The following is a 20,919-nucleotide window of genomic DNA, read 5'->3' on the forward strand; positions in this document are numbered from 1 at the left end:
TTCCATGTAGAAGCCTGCCCTTGCAGATCAGCAGCGCGGCCGTGCAGGCTTCTGTTTCTGTGAGTCTGACGTCCTGCACATATGGAGGTGTAGCCTAGTGGTTAGTGCAGCGGACTTTGATTCTGGGGAACTGAGTTCGATTCCCACTGCAGCTCCAGCTCCTTGTGACTCTGGGCAAGTCACTTCCCACTACAGCTCCCTGTGACTCTGGGCAAGTCACTTAACCCTCCATTGCCCCAGGTACAAAATAAGTACCTGTATATATGTAAACCGCTTTGAATGTAGTTGCAAAAACCTCAGAAAGGTGGTATATCAAGTCCCATTTCCCTTTCCCCCTTTCCCTTATGACATCACAATATCAGAAGTGAGCCAAGTATTGGGCAATCAAGCCATTGTGACATCACTGATGAGGTTGGCTCTTATTGGTGGAATGAGTGGAGGAGTAGCCTAGTGGTTAGTGCAGTGGACTTTGATCCTGGGGAACTGAGTTCGATTCCCACTGCAGCTCCTTGTGACTCTGGGCAAGTCACTTAACCCTCCATTGCCCCTGGTACAAAATAAGTACCTGAATATATGTAAACCGCTTTGAATGTAGTTGCAAAATCCTCAGGACCTAGAACACATCTGGAGAGGTCAGGACAGTGGCAAAGGCTATGGTGAGGGAAAAGAGAGCCCTGTGCCATGGTCAACAAATAAGGAGGTCTTAAACTCTGTGGTAACTGTTTTCCTGGAGGTCTACAAATCCACTGAGTGATCCCAGGGGTCTCAGCTTGGACTTCAGAGGTACCAATATTTCAAAATGATTTGGGATGCCGTATGTCAAAAAAGATATAGCGGAATTAGAAAAGGTTCAAAGAAGAGTGACCAAAATGATAAAGGGGATGGAACTCCGCTCGTATGAGGAAAGGCTAAAGAGGTTAGGGCTGTTCAGCTTGGAAAAAAGATGGGTGAGGGGAGATATGGTTGAGGTCTACAAAATCCTGAGTGGTGTAGAATGAGTAGAAGTGAATCGATTTGTTACTCGTTTCAAAAGTACAAAGACTAGGGGACACTCGAGGAAGTTACATGGAAACACGTTTAAAACAGGAGGAAATATTTTTTCACTCAACGAATAGTTAAGCTCTGGAACTCTTTGCTGGAGGAGGTGGTAACAGCGTTTAGCGTATCTGGGTTTAAAAAAGGTTTGGACAAATTCCTAGAGGAAAAGTCCATAGTCTGCTATTGAGACAGACATAGGAAGCAACTGCTTGCCCTGGGATTTGTAGTATGGAGTGTTGCTACTCTGAGATTCTGCATGGAATCTTGTCACTCTTTAGGATTCCAGAATCTTGCCATTCTTTTGGGTTCTACACGGAATGTTGCTACTCTTTGAGATCCTGCATGGAATCTTGTCATCTTTAGGATTCCAGAATCTTGCTATTCTTTGGGGTTCTACATGGAATCTTGTCACTCTTTAGGATTCCAGAATCCTGCTATTCTTTGGGGTTCTGCATGGAATCTTTTCACTCTTTAGGATTCCAGAATCTTGCCATTCTTTTGGGTTCTACACGGAATGTTGCTACTCTTTGAGATCCTGCATGGAATCTTGTCATCTTTAGGATTCCAGAATCTTGCTAATCTTTGGGGTTCTACATGGAATCTTGTCACTCTTTAGGATTCCAGAATCTTGCTATCCTTTGGGGTTCTACATGGAATGTTGCCACAGTTTGGGTTTCTGCCAGGTATTTGTGACCTGTCTTGGCCACTGTTTTGAAAACAGGATACTGGGCTAGATGGACCATTAGTATGACCCAGTATGGCTACTCCTATGTTCTGGAACAGTGAAGGAACTTGCTCAGTGCTGGGGGTGTTCAGCACCCATTGCTGCTTCCTATGTACCTAGTGATCCACCGAGTGAGTCCGGGGTTCTCTTCTATCCAACAACTGGCAGCACAGAACCCAGGTGAGGAGAGCCTTGGGCTGACCATGTGTCTCTGTCCACAGGCCTGAGCCCAGATTCCTGCATTTCTCTGTGTCCCTGTGCAGCTCAGTGGGGATCATTTACTACCTTATGTTGTTTATGGACTAATTGCTTCAGGTTTATATTCCTCAACGCCTCATTAAGCCCCTGCTTCAAAACAACAGCTTGCAGAGGCCAGGATACAGCTCACCCTGCGACATTTGATACTTTTTTTTTGTTTGTTTGTTTTGATTTGTTTTTAATACCTTCTTTGGCCTACAGTACTTATACTCATGGAAAGTGCATTCTGTGGCCAGTAGGCTAATACTGGGAATAGCACAGATTTGCCGAATACCAGAATGTATTTATTTATTTTGGATTTGCTCACATCTTTTTTCAATAGCAGTTCATTGTTTATTGTCTATTTTTTGTGAATTGCTTATATACCGCCTAACGAGGGATAGACAAGGGGGCTTACAGACTATAGGGAGATGTGGTAGCCGTGTTAGTCCACTCTTAAAGGTTATCAATAGAAATCAAACAAAATAAAACATGGAAAAGAAAATAAGATGATACCTTTTCTATTGGACATAACTTAATACATTTCTTGATTAGCTTTCGAAGGTCGCCCTTCTTCCTCAGATCGGAAATAATTTTTGCTTATTTCCGATCTGAGGAAGAAGGGCAACCTTCGAACATTAATCAAGAAATGTATTAAGTTATGTCCAATAGAAAAGGTATCATCTTATTTTCTTTTCCATGTTTTATTTTGTTTGATTTCTATTGATAACCTTTAAGAGTGGACTAACACGGCTACCTCACCTCTCTACTTAAACAGCTGGAGAATCTGAAGGTGGACAAAGCTATGGGGCCAGATCCCAGGATACTGAACTGAGGGAGCTCAGGGAGGTCCTGGCGGGACCTCTTAAAGATTTATTTAATAGATCTTTAGAGACAAGAGAGGTTCTGCGAGATTGGAGACGAGCGGATGTGGTCCCTCTTCACAAAAGTGGAGACAGGGAAGAAGTGGGAAACTACAGACCGGTAAGTCTCACATCGGTGGTAGGAAAACTAATGGAGTCGCTGCTGAAATAAAGGACAGTTAACTTTCTAGAAACCGATGGGTTACAGGACCTGAGGCAACATGGCTTTACCAAAGGAAAATCCTGCCAAATGAATCTCATTGACTTCTTTGACTGGGTGACAAAAGAACTGGATGAGGGATGTGCACTAGATGTAATCTACTTGGACTTCAGCAAAGCCTTTGATACGGTCCCCCACAGAAGACTCGTGAATAAGTTGAAAGGGTTGAACTTAGGACCGAAAGTGGTGAACTGGATAAGCAACTGGTTGACCGACAGGTGGCAGAGGGTGGTGGTAAATGGAATCCGCTCGGAGGAAAGGAAGGTGAGCAGTGGAGTTCCTCAGGGGGTCGGTGCTGGGGCCTATTCTGTTTAATATATTTGTGGGAGATATTGCTGAAGGGTTGGAAGGAAAGGTGTGCTTTTCTGCTGATGACACGAAAATAGCCAATAGAGTGGATACCCTGGAGGGAGCAGAATCGATGAGAAGGGATCTCCGAACGTTAGAAGAATGGTCGAGGGTCTGGCAGTCAAAAAAGATAAAGATATAGTAAAATTAGAAAAGGTACAGCGAAGGGCGACGAAAATGATAGTGGGGATGGGACGACTTTCCTACGAAGAGAGGCTGAGAAGGCTAGGGCTTTTCAGCTTGGAGAAGAGACGGCTGAGGGGAGATATGATAGAAGTGTATAAAATAATGAGTGGAATGGATCGGGTGGATGTGAAGCGACTGTTCACGCTATCCAAAAATACTAGGACTAGAGGGCATGAGTTGAAGCTACAGTGTGGTAAATTTAAAACGAATCGGAGAAAATTTTTCTTCACCCAACGTGTAATTAGACTCTGGAATTCGTTGCCGGAGAACGTGGTACGGGCGGTTAGCTTGACGGAGTTTAAAAAGGGGTTAGATAGATTCCTAAAGGACAAGTCCATAGACCGCTATTAAATGGACTTGGAAAAATTCCGCATTTTTAGGTATAACTTGTCTGGAATGTTTTTACGTTTGGGGAGCGTGCCAGGTGCCCTTGACCTGGATTGGCCACTGTCGGTGACAGGATGCTGGGCTAGATGGACCTTTGGTCTTTCCCAGTATGGCACTACTTATGTACTTATGTACTTACAGTATGTAATATACACAGAGAAGAAACTGTTGTACACAACTCATATTCCTTATTTTTTGTTTAATTTTTACACTTGCTGTGAATAACACATCAAAAAAGTGATAGCATAAAGCTTGCTGAAAGGCAACATGAGGCAATCATTAAGGTTTTTCTGATATGTGTTTGATTGCTAAGATTATGGACTAAGGCCCAGATGCACAAAACCTAACGAGCCCACAACTTGCGTTTTAAACTGGTTCCAGCCAGTTTAAAACACAAGAAGTTCACCCCGGGCATGCAATAAAGGCATTTTCCCTGCCACGGTAGCAGGCAACGAAAACGGAATGCAAATGTTTGAAAAGCTATTATAATGAGCTGCAGTACCGTTTTTCCGATTCCCTTACCGTAGGAACCCTAACGAGATGTCTGACCTCTTGTTAGGGCTCCTGCGAGGGAATCGGAAAGGAAAAGGGCCCCCAAAAAAGGTAAAAAAGGAAAAAAAAAAAAGCAGGGAGCGCATGTGAGGGGCGTCCTTTAAGGACGTACTCTCCCTGCGCTTCTGAGAGACGTCTTTTTTTTCGCATTTTTTTTTTTTTTAGCTCTGCCGGCGCTGGTGTTTTTTCCCCCCTTCTATTTTGTCTTCGCCGCCCCTCCACAGCAAAACTTTTATGTTTTCCTGGTTGCCGGAGAATCGGGACGTCCCTTTAGATTAGGCTCCTCTTCCTGGTCTCTTCAGCCAATCAGAGCGCGTTTCGCTGACAACAGCCAGCTAAGCCCGCTTTGATTGGCTGAAGAGACCAGGAAGAGGAGCCTAATCTAAAGGGACGTCCCGATTCTCCGACTCAGGTACCGAAGGACTAGAGAATGCAAGTGAGCTACAACGAGTAGCTCATTTGCATTCCCTATCGTTGCTGCATTCCCGTTCCTGTTCGCTATGGAATCGGTAGGGAACGGGAATTACCAATGTCTTTAATGCATCTGGGCCTAAGAGCAAAGTGGCGGTGGGTAGGGCAGGGGTGCAATGATGTTGAGTGCCTCATGTTGCCTTTCAGCAGCCCAGCCTCAGCAGCATGCTTTTACTGAGCACCCACAGGGCCGTGCCAACATGGTAAGCGAGGTAAGCATGGCAGGAGGGCGCCATCCTCTGGGGGCGCCCCGCCGCACCATGCTTACCTCGCCCTCTTCTCCCCAGATCCTTTTCCTTTTTTTTTTTTGTTTAAATTTACCTCTGTCCGGCGGCAGCGTAGCGTTAGTGAGAAGGAGGCGGCGCTCCCCTGCCACGACGTGTCAGTCTTCCCTTCGCTCAGTTCCGCCTTCTTCTGCCATCAGAAATGACGTCAGAAGACGGCGGGACACTGAGCGAAGGGAAGACTGACACGTCGGGGTGGGGGAGCGCCGCCTCCTTCTCACTAACGCTACGCTGCCGCCAGACAGAGGTAAATTTAAACAAAAAAAAAAGGAAAAGGATCTGGGGAGAAGAGGGCGGGTAGTGTAGCGATCGTTTTCGGGGGGCGGGGTGGGGCCAACTGCAGGGGGGCGCCGGAGACCCTAGGCACGGCCCTGAACACCCATTATAACATTAGCTTTATGCTATCACTTTTTTGATGTGTTATTCACAGCAAGTGTAAAAATTAAACAAAAAAAATAAGGAATATGAGTAGTGTACAACGGTTTCTTTTATGTGTATATGGAAACATAACTTTGAAACCAGAATGTTTTGTTACCCCAGAGCCGTCTTAGTATTGAGTTAAAATTTAATGCCAAGAAGTGCAGAGTGATGCATTTGGGGTGTAGAAACCTAAAAGAGACTTACCGAATAGGAGGGGAGATATTAGCAAGCTCGACTCAGGAGAGAGACCTTGGGGTGTTGGTGTCTGAGGATCTGAAGGTGAAGAAACAATGCGACAAGGCGACGGCCATGGCCAGAAGGATGCTAGGCTGCGTAGAGAGGGGCATAACCAGCAGAAGAAAGGAGGTGTTGATGCCCCTCTACAAGTCGTTGGTGAGGCCCCACTTGGAGTATTGTGTTCAGTTTTGGAGGCCGTATCTGGCTAAAGATGTAAAAAGACTGGAAGCGGTACAAAGAAAAGGTACGAAAATGGTACGGGATTTGCGTTGCAAACCATACAAGGAGAGACTTGCCGACCTGAACATGTATACCTTGGAGGAAAGGAGAAACAGGGGTGACGTGATACAGACGTTCAAATATTTGAAAGGTATTAATCCGCACACGAACCTTTTCCGGAGACGGGAAGGTGGTAGAACTAGAGGACATGAATTGAGGTTGCAGGGGGGCAGACTCAGGAGTAATGTCAGGAAGTATTTTTTCACGGAGAGGGCGGTGGATACGTGGAATGCCCTCCCGCGAGAGGTGGTGGAGATGAAAACGGTAATGGAATTCAAACATGCGTGGGATAAACACAAAGGAATCCTGTTTAGAAGGAATGGATCTATGGAATCTTAGCAGACATTGGGTGGCGACACCGGTATTTGAAGAATATAATTGGTGCAGGGCGGACTTCTACGGTCTGTGCCCTGAGAAAGGCGGTGACAAATCAAACTCGGATATACCTATGAAGTATTACATACCATGGAAAATGAGTTTATGTTGTTGGGCAGACTGGATGGACCGTTCAGGTCTTTATCTGCCGTCATTTACTATGTTACTATGTAAATCTGCCCAGCACTGTTCTTGTACTAAGTTCTGAAGATTCCGGAATCCCAATTAGTAGCAACATTCCATGTAGAACCCCAAAGAGTAACATAGTAAATGACGGCAGATAAAGACCTGAACGGTCCATCCAGTCTGCCCAACAAAATAAACTCATTTTACATGGTATGTGATACTTTCTATGTATACCCGAGTTTGATTTGTCCTTCCTTTCTCAGGGCACAGACCGTAAAAGTCTGCCCAGTACTAAAAGTTCTGAAGCTAACGTCGAAACCCCTTAAAATTTACACTCCAGCCCATCCATATCTATTCAGCCATGATCCGGTCTACCCTCATCTCCCCTTACGCTCCTACCGGTAACCTCCGCTCTCAAGACAAATCCCTCCTTTCAGTACCTTTCTCCACCACCGCCAACTCCAGGCTCTGCCCTTTCTGCCTCGCCTCACCCCATGCTTGGAAAAAACTCCCTGAGCCCATTCTCCAGGCCCCCTCCCTGCCCATCTTCAAATCCTTGCTCAAAGCCCACCTCTTCAATGTCACTTTCAGCACCTAACCACTATACCACTATTCAGGAAATCTAGACTGCCCCAACTTGACATTTCATCTTTTAGATTGTAAGCTCCTTTGAGCAGGGACCGTCCTTTTTTGTTAAACTGTACAGCGCTGCGTAACCCTAGTAGCGCTCTAGAAATGTCAAGTAGTAGTAGTAGTAGTGTTACACTGGTAACCCTCCTGCTGACATCCCAAGCAGATGCCTAGCTTCCTTAGTGGCAGGACTGGCCCTGGTCCTGTGTGAACGCAACACCAATAACTGTGGCTGTTCTGTGACCTATTGGTAAAGCCTCCCAGGCAGGAGAAGCTTCATCACTCACCCAGGATGGGACAATACTCAACCTGCCTACATTAGTCTAGGGCAGAGGTTTGAACGTACAGCGTCAGCCCGTCTGCTCCATGCACTGGGACCCCGGGTCCATTCATGAGGGCAGTGTCCTCCTCGATTAACAGATCAATTTTCCCTAGTCATGCACCACGCTCAGCTGCAGCAGGCCCTGTCACCGCCTGCTCCATGACTCATGTCTGCGCCATTGATTCCTAATGGAAATACAAGCAGACATTTTTTCTAAGAAGACTAATAAATCTTGCCCAAGGCTCTGAGCTCAATAAAAGCCAAGATCTTGCTTTTCGCCTCTCTTTTAAACATAAGAAGGCTGGGCAGTCAGAGCTGGCGTTAGAAGCACTGAATTGTCATAACCAAAGATCTGAGTTCCAGTTCCACTACCAGCAGCAGCTCGTTTAGGAACACTGTGTATAGAATCCCGACCTGTGAAAGTTCAGGCTTGAATCTCGTCCCTGCCACTTCCCAACTGCGTAACCCCAAGCAAACCAATTACTCCATGATATGGCTATTACTGGAGTGGTAGACTTTTTTCAAAGGCCCTGGGGGGGGGGGGAGGGGGGGAGGGAGATCCCTACCAGAGGTCCGGAGTGTGTGTTAGGAGCCTGCCCAGGGGAGGGGTCAGCAGAGACTTGCAGAAACAAAGTGGTTTCCCTGTAAAGAGTGACAGCAGGGCTGCAGTTTAAAAGGTCATAGAAGAGTCTGGAGTGAGGAACGTACGACTGTCACTGTCGGTGTGAAGCCTCTTAAGACTTGTTAACTGTAAAGTCTCAATATCTTTAAGTATAACCTTGGCACACCTGAAGCCTCTTTATTTTCTGAAGTTTCCTTTATTGAATAAACACACATAATTTACTCACAGTCAGATGTTCAGAAGTGTTGCTCCAGGGCACAGAGACTCCGTAATTCTGAGAGCTGTAACAGTGGTTGGAGGTAGAAATCTGAAGAGAGGCAGCTTTATTGCAAAGGTGAGAAAATAGTTGAACAGGTAGAAGTAGCTCAGAGCTTGTTGACTGGAGAGTGCAATATCTCATTAGGAAGATATATTCATGGTAAAAAAAACCAAGTTTCTTCCAAGGAGTGAAGCAGGACAAGTGCTGTCTGAAGCAAGATGGAGAATGCCTCATGAAGGAAGAGACAGGGAGGCCAAGAAAGCTCACACAGGCCCAGGGAGGAGGGGGTAAAGAGACCAATAGGGACAGAGCCTGCCATCAGGTGGCAAGGGAGGTCCTAGAGGACAGCCCTCGATTGGAGGCAAAGGTCATACCTGGCTGACCTCTGAGGACAGAGATAGTAAGAATGACCAGGAAATGATAGCAGGTAGACAAAGGAGCCAAGCTTGGCTGAGAAAGAGAGGAGGTCTAGGCAACAGCACAAACCAATAGTAACAGTTTTTATACAGATAGGCAGTGCCGTAGTAAGGGCGGCTGGCACCCGGGGCGGTTTGCCGCTGCGCACCCCCCCCCCCCTGGGTGCAGCACGACACCCCCCCCCCCCCCCCCGGAGTGCACTAGTACCAGTAACGTAGGAAAGGGGAGAGCAGGAGGGCTGATCCGCCCCGAGTGCACGTCGCTGGGAGCTGCGTCGGCTCCGCTGGTTCCCTGCTCTCTCTGCCCCAGAACAGGAAGTAACCTTTTCCGGGGCAGAGGGAGCAGGGAACCAGCGGAGCCGACACCCCTCCACCGGTGTGCACCCGGGGTGGACCGCCCCCCCCCCCCCCCCCCCCCTTCCTACACCACTGCAGATAGGCAAGTGTGGCTGCATTCCCTGTGAACTACATTACACACAATGCATTGCTCACGTATCTTTGCAGTGAGAACTGCAGCAATGAAAATCCTTAGAAGTGAGAATAACAGTAAAAGCATTAAACACATTTTAGGGTCACATTATAAACTAGTGCAAGGCTGTCAGAGGACAGAACAGTCGGCTTCCCCCTTCCTCAATTTTAGTTTATATAAAGGTTGCTGTGAAATTTGTCATCTCGCCTTTGTAAAGTTTCAGTCTTTTACATTGGGTTAGTCAGTTTTGTAGGATTTTACTAAGGAAATATGTTGTACACCTCTTTGGACCTTTTCTAGGGAGTAAGTGGGTTACAATGGCAGCTTAGATTACTATATGAATGCATTTCTACCTTATCACCCGGATTCTAGATATGGTGCCAGCACCAATTATGGAAGTTAATTGGTACATTTAAATTTGCGCATGTATTTGGCTGTGCACTATTGTATAAGGCATGATGCCTGACTCTGCTAGTATGTAACTGAAAAGGGGGTGTGGCTATGGGCGTGTCAGGAGCGTTCCGAAAAGTTACTCGTGCAGTTTATAGAATTCAGCACTCTTTTACACCAGATTTCAGCAGGCTTAAGTCTGGTGCTACAATTAGTCGAAGGAATTGACACCAAATTTTGAGCACCATTTCTAGAATTCCCCTCCTATGTGACTGCAAAATAACATAGTAACATAGTAAATGACGGCAGAAAAAGACCTGCATGGTCCATCCAGTCTGCCCAACAAGATAAACTCATATGTGGTTAGCTTGACGGAGTTTAAAAAGGGGTTAGATAGATTCCTAAAGGACAAGTCCATAGACCGCTATTAAATGGACTTGGAAAAATTCCGCATTTTTAGGTATAACTTGTCTGGAATGTTTTTACGTTTGGGGAGCGTGCCAGGTGCCCTTGACCTGGATTGGCCACTGTCGGTGACGGGATGCTGGGCTAGATGGACCTTTGGTCTTTCCCAGTATGGCACTACTTATGTACTTATGTACTTATGCTACTTTTTGTGTATACCTTACCTTGATTTGTACCTGTCCTTTTCAGGGCACAGACCGTGTAAGTCTGCCCAGCACTATCCCCGCCTCCCGCCACCGGCTCTGCCACCCAATCTCGGCTAAGCTCCTTAGGATCCATTCCTTCTGAACAGGATTCCTTTATGTTTATCCCACGCGTGTTTGAATTCTGTTACCGTTTTCATTTCCACCACCTCCCGCGGGAGGGCATTCCAAGCATCCACTACTCTCTCCGTGAAAAAATACTTCCTGACATTTTTCTTGAGTCTGCCCCCCTTCAATCTCATTTCATGTTCTCTCGTTCTACCGCCTTCGCACCTCCGGAAAAGGTTAATGATTTAGAGTATCCTTTGAATGAATTTTGACAGAAACTGCAGTAATTTGGAAGGTGAGTTCAGTGCCAGGCAGACGTTAAAAATTTCTGCTCAGTGTGCTGCGGCAGCTAAGAAAGTGCACAGAATGTTAGGTATTATTAGGAAAGGAATGGAAAACAAACACAAGGATGTTATAATGCCCTTGTATCGCTCCATGGTGCAACTGCATCTCGAATATTGTGTCCAATTCTGGTCGTCGCATCTCAAAAAAGATATAAAGGAATTGGAGAAGGTGCAGAGAAGGGCAACAGAAATGATAAAAGGGATGGAACGACTTCCTTATGAGGAAAGACTGAGAAGGTCTCTTCAGCTTGGAGAAAAGGCGGCTGAGGGGTGATGTGATAGAAGTCTACAAGATAATGAGTGGAATGGAGCGGACAGACGCGAAGCATTTGTTTACACTTTCTAACAAAATTAGAACCAGGGGACATAAGATGAAGCTAGAATATGGTAGATTTAAAACAAATAGGAGAAAGTTTTTCTTTACTCAGCGTGTAGTTGGACTCTGGAACTCGTTACTGGAGAATGTAGTGTCTGCAGTTGGCCTTAAGGAGTTTAAAGGGGGTTTCGACAGATTCCTGAGGGGAAAGTCCATTGAACATTATTTAATTTTTTTTTGGGGGGGGGGGGGGGTTTGCTATCGGAGACAGGATGCTGGGCTTGAAGGACCATTGGTCTTTTCCCAGTATGGCAATGCTTATGTTCTTATGTAATTGATGAGACAGGTTCGGATAGGCTGGAGTGGGCTTGATGGCAACTTCAGTATTTGGAACCTAAGGACAGGGCTGGGCAGACTTTTACTGTCTATGTCCTAGAAATGCCACAGAGAGACAATGATCAGGTATTTTATATTACATTCATTGTTAGTTTAATCATGAATTGATAATGAATGTGACTGTTGGGCAGACTGGATGGACCGTTCAGGTTTTTATCTGCCATCATTTACTATGTTACTATCAGGTGAATTTTCGAAAGAGAAGGGCGCCCATCTTCCGACACAAATCGGAAGATGGGCGTCCTTCTCGCAAGGTCGCCCAAATCGGCATGAACGAAAGCCGATTTTGGGCGTCCTCGACTGCTTTCCATCGCTGGGACAACCAAAGTTCATGGGGGCGTGTCGGCAGTGTAGTGAAGGCGGGACTGGGACGTGCTTAGGAGATGGGCGTCCTCGGCCGATAATGGAAAAAAGAAGGGCGTCCCTTACGAACACTTGGACGACTTTACTTGGTCCATTTTCTTTTCACAACCAAGCATCAAAAAGGTGCTTGAACTAACCAGATGACCACGGAGGGAATCGGGGATCACTTTTCTTTACTCCCCCAGTGGTCACTAACTCCCTCCCACCCTCAAAAAAAATCCTTAAAAATATTTTTTGCTAGCCTCAAATGCCATACTCAGGTCCATCGCAGCAGTATGCAGGTACCTGGAGCAGTTTTAGTGGGTGCAGTGTACTTCAGGCAGGTGGACCCAGGCCCATCCCCCCCTACCTGTTACACTTGTGGTGGTAAATGTGAGCCCTCCAAAACCCACCACAACCCACTGTACCCACATGTAGGTGCTCCCCTTCATCCCTAAGGTAGTGGTGTACATTTGTGGATTTTGGGGGGGGGGGGTTGGGGGGGGGTTGGGGGGCTCAGCACCCAAGGTAAGGGAGCTATGCACCTGGGACTTTTTCTGAAGTCCACTGCAGTGCCCCCTAGGGTGCCCGGTTGGTGTCCTGGCATGTCAGGGGGACCAGTGCACTACGAATGCTGGCTCCTCCCATGACCAAATGGCTTGGGTTTGGTCGTTTTTGAGATGGGCGTCCTCGGTTTCCATTATCGCTGAAAACCGGGGACGACCATCTCAAAAATGACCTAAGGACGACCATCTCTAAGGTCGACCTAAATTTCATGATTTGGGCATCCCTGATCGTATTATCGAAACGAAAGATGTCCATCTTGTTTCGATAATACGGGTTGCCCCTCCCCTTTATGGGGCCATCCTGCGAGGACGCCCTCATGAAAACTTGGGTGCCCCGTTCGATTATGCCCCTCTATGTAGTGTAACTTTATCTCTAGGAAGGGACAGGTCAGGATCAGCAAAAGATGCCCTCATCTGCTCCTCAGCTAGGTAGGTTGGATGTCTCGTGGAAGAGGGGTCATCCAGGATTAATGATAAGGTCTTGAACAACAGCTGGTCTCTTCCTCCCCTCCTCCCCCCCCCCCCCCCCCCCCCCCCAACAATGCAATGGCTTATTGTATGCCCCACTGGTTTTCAATTATTCAACAAGTCAAAAAACAAAAGACAGATGCAGTGCGTTTTTTCTAGCGAAAAGGTGCCGGTACTCAAATGCCAGGGCACCCTTCAGGAATGGGGTGATCACCGAGGGACCCACCCCACAATAGCCAGGCCCCCTGCAACCAGTCACAGAATCTATGACAAGACAGCATTGGTGTGTAGGTCCTGAGCTCTTTCATTAAAACTTGGGGACCATGGCTCAATTTTAGCAGAAATGGAAAAGGTGCCGGTACTCAGTACCCCCTCAAAAAAAAAGCCCTGATGTAGGATGTAAGTAAAATATTCCTGGTACAAACTGCTTTCCCCTCGGCTTAGCTGTACTTTGTTAAAAGTGATACCACTATCTGAACATGGGATATGGAGTAGAAACACATTAATAACAACGGTAAAAGTCACATGCTTCTAATTCAGCCCCCTCTGTATTCGGAGGATCAGGGGGTGCTCTGAAAACCAGTTAACACACCCATCAGTGAGTACAGTTAGTACACAGAATTATTCACCAAGCTTCGGTGTTCCTGCAGAGTCTGGAAGGGGGTTAAGTGCCTCACTGGAGGACACACAGTGAGGGGAGGATGGGGGATGACTATCCCTCATCTTAGCCTCCCACCTTAATTACTGCCCCACTGAGTGGTATATAATCTGACGTCAATACCGAGGGCCTCACAGACAGCAGGGTTTGACATTCTGCTGCCTCAGGAATTAAGATATCTCTCTAAGGCCCTGCAAGGTCATTCTTGATCCTGAGACACATTCACTATTAGCAATAAATCTTAGGCCTAGAAATATTGGTTGCCCAGGAAACCGCACAGCACATTAATATCCAGGGTTGGCGGAAGATTTAGTGAAATAGGCAGATGGTAAACCGAGTTGCTGATATCAGTAGGGGTCCATTTCTCTTCCAGAAACAGACCCCAGCAGAGACTAATGTCCTGTAAAGAGACCACCTTATTGTGAATCTGCCTAAACAGTGGTGCCGCTGTGCTGATCACCAGCAGAGATCACACGAGGAAGGCATTTTAAAAGAAGGGAGCAAAAAGTGGGTAACTCTTTTTACACGATCTTAAATTAATCCATCTGCTGTCTACGGATTGAATTTCCTGAAATTTCTCTACATGATTATTACACATTGTTTGCTTTGTTTTTTTTTTGTTTTTTTTTACTATGGGTTATGGTATTTGTTTTGTTTATATTATGGACCGTCTACGTCTGGTTTTATATTATGGATTATTGTAAACCGCATTGATACTCTTGTGATCTTACGGTGTAAAAGTTTACAAATAAATAAATAACTATTACTACTTATCATTTCTATAGGCTACTAGACGTACACAGTGCTGTATACATTATCCCCTGGGTTCTCAATATTTATTTATTAGGATTTATTTACCGCCTTTTTGAAGGAATTCACTCAATGCAGTGTACAGTAAGGATAGATCAAACATGAGCAATAGACAATTACAGCAGTAAAAATATTCAAATAACAATACAAAGTATGGCATAATATACTACTTACAACGTCAACACAATACATAATAGCACATTTTAATCGATAGTGAAGGGTAAAGCAAAGATGGAACATATATGGCACTTTGAATTCCATATGCAAATTTGATGCCAATAATTGGCCACTAACAAGCCATTATCAGCACTAATCGGTCATCATTAGAATTTAGACGTGCATTTGTTAGGCGTATTGTAAAAAGTGGTGCGTGTAAATTATAGTGCATGGATCTGAAAAAGGGGCATGGTTATGAGAGGAGCATGGGTGGGGCAGGGGCTTTCCTAAAATTTATACACATTGTTATAGAATTAGGGGGGATCCACACCTAATGTACGCAAGAATTACACCAGGTTTTCATTGGTTTCACCTAACTGTAGTCAGGGTTCCCAGCGCCAGTGGCGTAGCGAGGGGGGCTGCCACCCAGGGCGGTTCGCCGCTGCGCACCTCCCCCCCATGTGCAGCATGACACCCCCCCCTTGGCACATCGCCCAAGTCCCCCCTCGGCGCATCAACCCCCCCTCGGCGCATCACCCAAGCTCCCCCACGAGTGCATTCTTGCCTGCCATGTGCATGCCGCTGGGGGGGGGGGGGTGTCGGCTCCACTGGTTCCCTGCTCCCTCTGCCCCGGAACAGGAAGTAACCTGTTCCGGGGCAGAGGGAGCAGGGAACCAGCAGAGCCAACACCCCCCCCAGTGGCGCGCACCCAGGGCGGACCACCCCCACCGCCCTGCCCTTGCTACACCACTGCCCAGCGCTAAGCGCTATTCCATAAACTGTGCCTAACTCTAAGCATGATTCATAGAATAGCTCTGTGCTGGATTTTTTAAGTGGCATTTATAGAATCTAGTCCTATATACAGCTACTTTCTCTGTCCCTAGTTGCTGTGTGTGTGTGTGTTGGTATATGTGTGTTGTATGTGTGTAAGAACATAAGTATTGCCATACTGGGACAGACCAAAGGTCCATCAAGCCCAGCATCCTGTATCCAACAGTGGCCAATCCAGGTCACAAGTTCCTAAAACAGTACATTTTATGTTGCTTATTCTAGAAATAATCAGTGGCTTTTCCCAAGTCCATCATAGTAATGGCTTATGGACTTTTAGGAAATTATCCAAACCTTTTTAAAACCCTGCTAAGCTAACTGCTTTTACTACATTCTCTGGCAACGAATTCTAGAGTTTAATTACACGTTGAGTGAAGAAATATTTTCTCCGAAGATGATACCTTTTTTTTAATCACCCTCTTATCACCATGCATATCTCCTGTCCCTCTTCCGCCTGGCTCTCACCAAACCCACCCCACCCTCATCCTGTAAGACTGTCACTGCAATGCTTTGCTGTTTCACTTATATATACTGTTATTATCAACATTTTCTCATTTCCAATCTTATGAAGAAGGGTTACCTTTGATAGCTAATTAAAAAATGTATTAAGTTAGTCCAGTAAAAAAGGTATCATCTTATTTTTTTTTTTTATTTCTATTGATTACCTCCCCCCCCCCCCCCCAAAAAAAAAGAAAAAAAAGAAAAATCACTCATATTGGACTAATGCCATTTGGAATGAATGATTCTGTAGAAAGAAGAGATTTCCAGCAAGATAACACACGCTAGAGTTAATGGTGTTCTTTTTGGTCACATGTTATGAGGGAAAAAATGAGAGAGACAGGTGGCATCTTATAGACTAAGAGGGTCATTTTACAAAGTGGCAGTAAGCCCAACGCAGGCTTACTGCTCGCTAAAACGGAAGTACCGCCGGGCTATCGTAGCAGCCTGGCGATACTTACAAAAATATATCTAGGGTCGAACACATGTGGGGTGCTGAATAAAGTTGTTTTTTATTGGCTTCTGGCTGTGGAGATTTCTTGGTCCCTCCCCTACTTCTCTGTCATTTGTTAACACCAGACAAACATGGCTACCCCTTTCTAAGCTACGGCAAAAAGGAGCCTTAGCACTCCCCAACGTGAGTCTTTCCCACACGCTATGGCCATATTTACTGGAGGGCTAAAATGGACGATTTACAGAATTTTCCATTAATGGAATTCTTGTGTGGCCATTAGCATGTCAGTCCTTACGTCCTAAACATGTGCTAACCGGTTAGCGTGTGGCAATGCTGACTCTGCCCCAGACACGCCCCATGCCAAAAAAGAAACTTTATTTTTAAGCATGTGGGTAGTGTGCGCACATGGCAAAATTATCATGGGACGTCTCAGCGCGCCCCATGGTAAGCCATCTTTTGCTGCAGTAAACATGCCTTAGTGCTTTACCACAGCTTTGCAAAAGGGCTGCGTAAAGACCGAATTCTATATATAGCACCTAAAAAAAATCCACGCGGAATTAAGAGTATTCTATATGATTTAGGCATTGTGTATAGAATATGCTTAATCGAATCCATAGCGCCTAAGTCTACATGCGTCCATTTGTGCTAATAAAAACCTGGTGCAAATCCATGCATGTAGATTTAGGCGCACTGACCCATATCCTGTAATTACGCTCAGAAATTGTGGAACGCCCATAAATACACCCATAAACATGCCCCTTTTAAGCCACGCACATTTATTTTGAACTGTGTGCTTTGCAATTTAGGCACAGTTCTTTATAGAATACGCTTGGCGATTTCTGCATAAATTGTAATTATTGCCAATTAGTGATCATTAATGCTTAAGTGCTGTTAAAAATGCTGATTACCTTGTTGCACCAATTAAGTTATACACGGATCTCTGCACGGAATCTAGCACCATATGTAGAATGTGGGGGTAAGTGTTTATCTTGTACAAGCAAGGAACTTCGTTTACGAATCCTAAATCTGTCAGAGTTTGAAAAGTTCCTTGGTCATCATGTGACCATTCTCTACTCCAGAACTCCTGAGAAAGTCAGAACCAGCATTCGTAGAGCATCCGTTATGGAGTCAGAAGCAGCAGCTGGACAAACTCTGCTCCTGACAACCTCATACCAACATCTCCACATACTCCATTACAGAGAATCAACATCTGGAAGTACTCTTCTGTTGGGAACTACAGAACGAATATCTGGAAGGTTCTCTTTCTTGGAACTCAGTACCAACATCTGGGCAGACATTTCAGGGGGACCTCAGGACAGTGGCGCAGCTACATGGAGCCATGGGGGCCTGGGCCCCCGTAGATTTGGCCCTGGACCCCCCTGCCGATGACCCTCTCAATCCCCCCTCCTGCCGTCAACCCGCCGTCGCCGTACAAATCAATGTACAACGTGCAGGACATCAGACTCAGAAACTGAACGAAACCTGGTGCTGGAAGAAAAGGACCTCGGCTGGCGGGGGTTGGGATCCCCCGCCAGCAAAGGTAGGCGACGGTAGCGGCGGGGGAGGGTTGGCGGCGGGAGGGGGGCCGAGAGGGTCGTCGGCAAGGGGGAGTCAAAGTTCTTGGTGGTGGTGGTGACGGCAGAGGGGGGTCAGCAATGGTGGGGGGGTCGGCGGCGCTGGGGGGGGCTAAAATGTGCCCCTTCACCTCGGGCTCTGGACCCCCCTCCTGCCGAAGTCTGGCTACGCCCCTGCCTCAGACAGAACACATTTAGGGGTCCTTTTACTAAGCCACATGAACATCTATGCACGCCCAGTGTGTGCCAAAATGGAGTTACTTCCCAGCTACCATGTGGCTCTTGCAGTAATTTATGGTGCGCGTCCGATATGTCCGAAAAACAATTTTTACAGATGCATGTATCATACGTGCGCCAAGTGGCATTTGACACCTCCCCTTACTCCCCCAGTGGTCACCAACCCCCTCCCACACACAAAAAAAAAAATTAAAAATCATTTTTGTGCCAGCCTCTATGCCAGCCTCAAATGTCATACCCAGCTCCATGACAGCAGTATGCAGATCCCTGGAGCAGTTTTTAGTGGCTGCAGTGCACCTCAGGCAGGCGGACCCAGGCCCATCCCCCCCCCCCCCCCACCTGTTACACTTGTGGTGGTAAATGGGAGCCCTCCAAAACCACCCCAAAACCCACTGTACCCACATCTAGGTGCCCCCCTTCACCTATAAGGGCTATGGTAATGGTGTAGAGTTGTGGGGAGTAGGTTTTGGGGTGGGATTTGGGGGGCTCAGCACCCAAGGTAAGAGAGCTATGCACCTGGGAGTAATTTTTGAAGCCCCCTAGCGTGCCCAGTTGGTGTCCTGGCATGTGAGGGGGACCAGTGCACTACAAATGCTGGCTCCTCCCACGACCAAATGCCTTGGATTTGGCCGCCATTAGTTTCCATTATCGCTGAAAACCAATGCCGGCCATCTAAAGCCGACCCAAATGTTGCGATTTGGCTGGCTTCAACCCTATTATTGAAATGAAAGATGGCTGGCCATCTTATTTTGATAATACGGTTGGGACGCCGCTTTATGGGGACGGCCTTTATTATGCCCCTCAAGGTCTCAGACCCAAAATGGACGCACGGCAATTTTCATTTTGACACATGTCCGTTTTCGGCAACAATTTTCAAAAGGCAGTTTTTACAGGTGCGCTGAAAAAATGATTCTGCACCAGCCCAAAACGCGCGCCTACACTAACCGCAGGCCATTTTTCAGTGGTGCCTTTGTAAGAGGGCCCCTTAGTTGCTGGGAATAGACATCTGGAGAGGTTCACATCCAGAAATTTCAGATTAAAAGGCTGAACAGTTGTCCACACAGAGCACTTCCACTGAGAGATGGGGGGGAAAAAAGTCAGTACAAGTGATTGTCAACAGAACAAAATGGGTTTTCATGACAACAAGGATTACTCAGCCATCAAAGGCTATTCATCTCCTGAGTGATTTTATTAACGTGCGCATTGCTTGCTTCAGGCCCTGTACTGTGTGCTTTTAGATCATAAAGGTAATGAAATATAGCAAATGGGGAGAGGGGGGAGGGGGGTACACCTGTATGAGCCAGCAGCATTCGGAAAGGGGTGCAGTGAACTGGAAACACAGGCTGGTATAGAATCAGAGGGTCAAATCAAGTGAGGTGAACACAAGGCCATAGTGTGAAATTATAGCCCATATCCACAGGGACTCTGCTAGTGACTGACAAGCTGTTCACTGCCATAAAAGAGGGCCAGCGAAGCCCAGGAATGTCAGGGGTAATAAAAAGCCCGGATATTTGCTGAAATCATCCCAGAGTACTCACAATTCTGCTGCTCTGTTGTTGACCAATTATGCTATTCACTAACAACACACAATAGTGGAATTAGAAAAGGTACCGAGAAGGGAGACAAAAATGATAAAGGGGATGGGACGACTTCCCTATGAGGAAAGGCTGAAGCGGCTAGGGCTCTTCAGCTTGGAGAAAAGGCGGCCGAGGGGAGATATGATAGAGGTCTATAAAATAATGAGTGGAGTTGAACGGGTAGATGTGAAGCGTCTGTTCACGCTTTCCAAAAATACTAGGACTAGGGGGCACGCGATGAAGCTGCAAAGCAGTAAATTTAAAACGAATCAGAGAAAACGTTTCTTCACTTAACATGTCATTAAACGCTGGAATTCGTTGCCAGAGAATGTAGTAAAAGCGGTTAGTTTAACAGGGTTTAAAAAAGGGTTGGATGGCTTCCTAAAGGAAAAATCCATAGACCATTATTAAAATGGACTTGGGGAAAATCCACTGCTTTTTTTTCTAGGATAAGCAGTATAAAATGTATTGTACTTTTTTGGAATCTTGCCAGGTACTTATAACCTGGATTGGAAACAGGATGCTGTGCTTGATTTTGACCTTTGGTCTGTCCCAGTATGGCAATACTTATGTTCTTATGTACATTACACAGATGCCCTATTCAGCAATGTACTTTCATTTTTAACATATTGAATGGGGTGGTTTGATCTGAACGCTTGATTCTTTAGTTGTTCCTTTAGATTTTTGGCAGATCCTCCACTTTGATTTCAGAGGGAAACATGATAATCCCACATTCATGCCAGCTTTCTGTGGCCCCTTTTTCTATTAAGGGTTAACAGCTCCTGCGTTGTTTCCTATATAGCTTCTTGAGGGACAGGGTTGAATTTGCAACTGAATTCTTATGTGTGAAATGTAAAGTACTGGATGACTGAGAATGGTTTAGTTTTAAATGCCTCTAAAACTGAAGTGATGATTGTTGGAAGGGAAGAATTGAAAATGGGACCTGAAATGGTGTGTTTGGGGGAAGGAAGGTCTGTCCCAGTAAAGAAAGAGATGAGGTTACTTAGTGGACATTGAATGTAGTTGTAAAAACCACAGAAAGGCAGTATATTAAGTCCCATTTCCCTTTTGAGATTCTACATGGAATGTTGCTATCCTACTAGCAACATTCCATATAGAAGCCT

This window comes from Microcaecilia unicolor, chromosome 6, assembly GCF_901765095.1.
Source record: "Microcaecilia unicolor chromosome 6, aMicUni1.1, whole genome shotgun sequence".
NCBI lineage: Eukaryota > Metazoa > Chordata > Amphibia > Gymnophiona > Siphonopidae > Microcaecilia > Microcaecilia unicolor.